This window comes from Manacus vitellinus, unplaced genomic scaffold, assembly GCF_001715985.3.
Source record: "Manacus vitellinus isolate BGI_N305 unplaced genomic scaffold, ASM171598v3 scaffold_7_pilon, whole genome shotgun sequence".
Lineage (NCBI taxonomy): Eukaryota > Metazoa > Chordata > Aves > Passeriformes > Pipridae > Manacus > Manacus vitellinus.
Window position 1 is genome coordinate 24947996 of NW_021940813.1, and position 6000 is coordinate 24953995.

The 6000-nt window shown below is 38.4% G+C and overlaps 1 protein-coding gene across 2 annotated transcripts in view; it reads right to left on the bottom strand.

Annotated features, from left to right (window-relative positions):
- The window catches only part of NCK2 (NCK adaptor protein 2), a 71062-nt gene extending 67206 nt beyond the window's left edge, over positions 1-3856 (bottom strand). For both annotated transcript variants that reach the window (XM_018084282.2, XM_008922152.3), the window contains exon 1: positions 3790-3856. The gene's annotated coding sequence lies outside the window, so the exon portion shown is untranslated. The remainder of the gene's footprint in view (positions 1-3789) is intronic.
- Between the last annotated feature and the right edge of the window lie 2144 nt (positions 3857-6000).

The following is a 6000-nucleotide window of genomic DNA, read 5'->3' on the forward strand; positions in this document are numbered from 1 at the left end:
CACAGAAATGGCATTTCAGAAGTGCCAAATTCCTGATCTCGAATAAACATTACACTGAATACATGCTTAATGTTACATACAGTGTTACCGAATTTCAAAAGCAAAGAACAATGACTTATTATTATTGTGGAGTGTTTTATTTATACTCCGGAACTCTTAAAGTGGAATACATATATGAACTGAGGTTTTGTATAAAAAAAGTTTGCTGACATTATTTTGAAAGAATCCTTTGTCTCAGAAAGAATAAGGTCATTTGGAAATATTTCACGCACCAAGAAAAAAACCCAAAACTAACATTCAGAAAGAAAGGATATAGTTTTCACCTCCTTCAAAACTCCATGAATTTTCCAACAGCTGCCCACTGTCCCCCACAAAAGGACATTCTATTAGCATCACAAAGCTCCCATCCTGTATCCATTCATGCCGCTGACCACGTCCTTTCACCAAAGAGCTGCCCCATGGCCTGGAGCAGGGTGGCACACACACAGATCCCAAGTGCAGCTCCTGGCCCTCCTGCCTGCCACCCGCAAGAACCAGAGTTCCTGCTCCTTGACTCTCACAAGAAGATTCATCCTTGTCAAACTAATTAATCAGTTAACACAGACCTAATGTATCAGTATTTTCCAGCAAGAATGAAAACATTTTTCCACCAGAAGGTTATGTGAGAACATCAGAAATGTTGGTAATTATAAACACATGTAAAACCTGCTGCTTTACATCACTGAAGACACTCCTTCGCCATCACATTTTTGTTACAAGTGGAGTACACAACATATGCTTTCATTCAAGGTCAGAAATGGCAATTAACTGGCACATAGCAAGTTAAATTGAACCATGGAGATGATCTAACAAGGAAGAAACTCAGAATCTTATCAAAAGCCTTGGGGTTTCATACAAGAGCATAAAGGCTGTGGGTTGGAAGTGGTTATGAACAATTACTGTATCCAGGTACAACACTTTTTAAAATCAAAAACTGGGGAAAGGATTTAGTAGAGTAATATGATTTCCCCTGTGAACACTCTCTTATTGCTACAGGAAGACAGAATTAATTTTAACAAATTCTACCAGCAAAGCAAATACTGTGGCAAAATACTAATCATTCAAATTACCTCACAAGTAGGTTCCCCCCCTCCTTCTATGTAAAGAAAATTTCAAAATTAATTGTCTTTGATTCTGGAGAAAATTCACAGAATTTGTGTAAGCTTACATGAACACAACTGATCGTAATAAGGAACTACCTTATTAGTTTGCCCTCTGCAAGGAGGAGATGCTTTTTCTAACTAAAACCTGACACAATTTCCCCAAATATCTTTTCTGCATTTAAAAAGTTTTCATAAAGTCTCCAGGATTAAAAATAACCCTGGTACAAATACCTTCAGTAATGCTTCCTCAGCTTTTACTAACCAACAAAAGCTTAAGAAATCTACTCGAAGTACAATCAATACAGAACCTTTTAAGGAGACACAGCATACATATAAAAAACCAGTTAAACAATACGTAAGAATTAAGTTCAGGCATTAGTCTGAAAGAGAGGTTTAGGCACAAAAAGGGTTGGAAATGAAGAATTGAAAATGATAACAGTTGCCAGTAGCAAAAGGATGCTCAGTATTTCTTACCAAAGGATACTCTAATTAAACCTACGTCCCGAGGACCTCGCTGCCACCATCCAAGCTTCCTTGGCCCTGGCAGATGAACCTTAAGATTAAAGGGTGGGTCCAGTTCCACGCATACTGTGTCTCACCTAACAAATCCACTGAGCAGGCTCGAAGGTTTTACCCACATTTGTAAAGCCCTGTAGCGACGGGCAAGGGTCGAAACGGCAGGTGAAAGGTGCTGGAACATCAGAACCATGCTTGATAATCAGAACCATGCTTGATACTGCAGATAGTGGATGTCCTGAGCGTCGCTCTGCCCTAATCGCGCTTGTAACAAATGTGGGTAGAGCCCTTCCCAAATCTTCATTCGCGAAGCCTAGCCATGAATTTCTTATCATCTCCCAGAATAAACTGACAGTCCAGCTGAAATTAGTGCATATTTTGAAACATAAATTACACCTACACCTTGCTGCATTAGGATGGTGGCTCAGAAGTAAGCACACAATCCCTCCAGCAGAATGTACTTCAAAGCCTCCCCCCTCCTCTGCCTACAGAGCTCGGCAATAGATAAAATTGAGAATGTGGTTTTCATTCATTTCTTCCAGGCACTCTAAAATTCACACATGCACCTCAGAGTGGCTTGAAATCTGGCATACCATATGGCAGTACACTTGTCATTTCCAGAAATATGTTGAATATGGGTTCCAGAGATATAAAGCCCTAATAAAAAATAAAGAAAAACAAAACAAACCCAAAACTCCCGAAGCCAACAAATTCTCCTCAAACACCACTAGCTTTATACTGCGCACAACTGGAGAGCCTGGGCTTTGATCAGGCTTCAAAGAACCTCTTCATTTGCCCCAGAAAATAAATCTGATGCATTTGCTTGTGCAGGCTTATTTCCCTTCTGTTTTGCAACTCTGTAAAGTTATTTACACTTGCCTTAAGTGAGACTGAAGTAGAAATGATACATCAACATCAATAGTAGAATTTTACAAACACGTTGCACTTGGAGCACAAAGTGCATGATTTACAAGCTGCAAAACAGCAAAGAATCAGGATCAAGAGTTTTATGGCTATTCCAGTGTGAACCAACCGAAGAAGAAATAATTACTTATTCCCATTCCTGCATACAAAATTTAATGGTGCACATGATGAAGTAACATTCAAAAAAATAACAGAGGAATTAGCAAACAGATTTCTTTTAAACCTGAAAAAGAAATAAGGCTCTCCTGCTGGTTAAAATAATCACGGTCTCTCTAAGCTCAGCAAATTAGAGTGAAATTTCAAAAAAAATTGGCGGAGCTGAACTAAACATCTTGCTGTTGCCAAAATGAGTGAGTCCTGTGCTGTAGGTAGAAAGCAACTAATTCATCCTTCTATGATAGTTTTTACTTTCCAGAGATGTCTATTTTCCACTATTTGCAATCTGAGATAAAATGATCTTTCTTTTCTAAGACAGAAAACTCAGATTAGCAAACTGAAATCAAACAACATTACATAACCAGAATGAATTTCCTCCTTTCTTTTTTCTTTCAAGGATGGAACCCCAGATCGTGTTATTTTCTGACTTAGATACAGAGAGACATTTACCTTTTTTGCTGGTACACTCAGCTTTACCTTATTGTCTTTTAACCTCATATCGCCTCTTGAAACTAAGTTATCTTAACACACACCTTCTTACCCCTAGGATGAAAACTAACAGCAAGTAGTAAATGTTGAGAAGACCTGCTTTGCGCATGATACTGTGTTTTTAAACACACACAGAAATCAGGAAAATAATTTTACTCAAGAGGGGTGGATCCTATAGTCTCTAACAAACTTCACATGTGCATATTCCATAGCGAAATTTGTTTAGGAGACAGTGTACATACACCATTCATCCAGAATGGGGTTGTGACTTGGAAAAGATGGCAAGGAAGTACAGAGGATTCTGCAACCAGATCTTCTGCAATCCAGACCTTCTGCAAAATTTCTATGTATAAGGAAGAAAATCAAGAGCATTTCCACCCTAACTGAGAGAGAATACTTGCAAGCACCTAAAACAATTCATGGCAGCATCAACTAGGATACGTCACATAGCACAAACACTGTTCCACTACACTAATAAATCATGTTCATCCAAGACCAGGATCCATTCAGCTGCTCCAGCTGATGAGTGTTTCAGCCATGCAGAGACAAGACTACCACATACCTGCCACTCACATCTCCTAACGATGACAGTGTATCTGCTCATTGCTGCTAGAGGCAGTGGGCTTTGAGAAAGCCAGGGTTTTTTCCCCAGGCGTAACAAGCACAGAGCTGTCAGCCGCTGGTGTTGCCATCTAGGGAAGCTATTCCTAGAAAAGCGAGAAAAATGTGTGGGCTGAGCTGAAAAGACAGTGGAGAAATTAAAGCAAGCAGAAGAGTCCTCTGTAATACAAGAGGTGGAGGAAATCCCCATGTCTGCTAAGATTTAAGTTGACGAGCAGATCTCTTCCCCTTCCCCCCCGCAGCCAGGAACCAGGTTTTTCAGGTATACTGACTGAGCTTGCGGGTAGGATCAAACACAGCTTCCACATGCTACAGTTAAAATTTACTGTGCCTAGGAGACAAATAAAGTATGCTAAATTTCCTGAACATTTTAATATTCATGGGAAGGCAGAATAAAGCCAAATAAAAGCCCTAGAAAGTCTACACTTTACAGAACTTCCTATATATTTTGCAGATTGCACTGAAACCACGTGCTGATGCTGCCAGAACAATTCAAGAACTACCCAAATGTGTGTTTGACAGGTTCAGACCTACTGCAAAGGAAGGAAAATCTGACATGGGAAGCCTAAAAAAGATAATTACTTCAGCATGATATATGGAGGTGTTCCTGGGTAATATAGATGAAATTTCTTTCATTATTCTTTCAATAAAATCAGTTTGAAATTCAACTTTTACACTATCCTTAATTGTAGGTGCAAAAACCAGAAAAGATGCTATTAAAGCCACATGCACTCTACTGTCCTCCCACAGCTACTACTACACTAGCAAAAAAACTATTCTAGATAGACAACAGCATCTAGAAAAGCAGTCCTTACACTGTCATACCTAAAATGCCAAGGAGCCAGAACTGATTCTCAACTGTGCATAAACTTCTTTTAATCATACCTTTTTTTTCACATATGTGCTTTTCTTGACAAAGTCCTAAATCCAAACCTCAGAAAAGTTAACTAAACATATTCATAAGTGGCTTGAGTATCATAACTCAGTTGATTAAATATTTGGAAGAGTTCACCTGGTGGCTTTGAAGTGGAGCAGAGGACCAATTCAGGCCTCTGCAAGTAGTATTATACTCCTTGAGGATCTATCAGTAAAATGGTAACAATCCTTTAGCTAAAGCAAAGCCAAAAGATTCAAGATGGGAAATGAAGCTATAAACAGGAAGAGTGCAAAAGTTTACCTCTTGTACCCAAAGTTAGCAAACTATTACAACATCAATGTACACGCCAGTAAATCTCTTTTCCTTTCTAACTTACAGATTTAGCCTTTAAGGTGTTCTGTGCACTTTTTCAAGCTCTGGATGCATATTTTAATTCTATACTTAAAGATCTTCCTGCATTCCAAGAAAATTCTTATTATTTTGCTTTGATGCTTGGATGTTTTCCAGATGAAGCTCTAAATTGAAGTTCAGCAGAAAAACGATCAGAGCACTACATTTCAATAACAGAAGCATTGAAAGTGTGGCCTTCAGCGTATTAAACTCATCGCTGGAAGCTACATATGAAAATATATTACCCACCTCAGAAAACTCTCCATTGTTATAATTTGGTCATTTCACACACCAATGATCAATCTCAGCCAAGCACATTCTGTAAGTCCATACATAATGATAAAAAATTAGACATACCAGAGAAAAATTAAAGCTCTTCCTTCGTGAACAAGTTTATTCACCTAGTGATTTCATATAAAAATCACTTTTCTACTGCTTCTTGGTAGGAAGCTAAAGCTAAAGATCCATAAATTGTTGGTTATAAGGGTCAATGACTCAGCAATCTGCATTATGCCCACTTTGCAGCAAAAGCTGATATGCACAAAAAATGACTTTAAAAAACAATCTTTGAAGTATGCCCAAAATGAAACTTTTTTTAAAATGTACATTTAAGACTACGAACTATAAATCATGATCTGTTGCCTAATTCTCCCTAAACTCAAGACTTCTACTTTCCCACTCCCTTTCCTTTACCTACCCCTAAAACTGTAAAAGTTTCAGATTGGTGATGCATACAAAAGCCCCAAAATCAGCAACTGTCAGTAAGTATATTACGGTACATCTACAAGCTGAAAACCCCAGGCTACACCTCAGTACAGAAGAACAAAGACTTTTCATAACAGCAATGTTCTGGAGAAATATTACAAAAAAGATTCTATCCAGCTA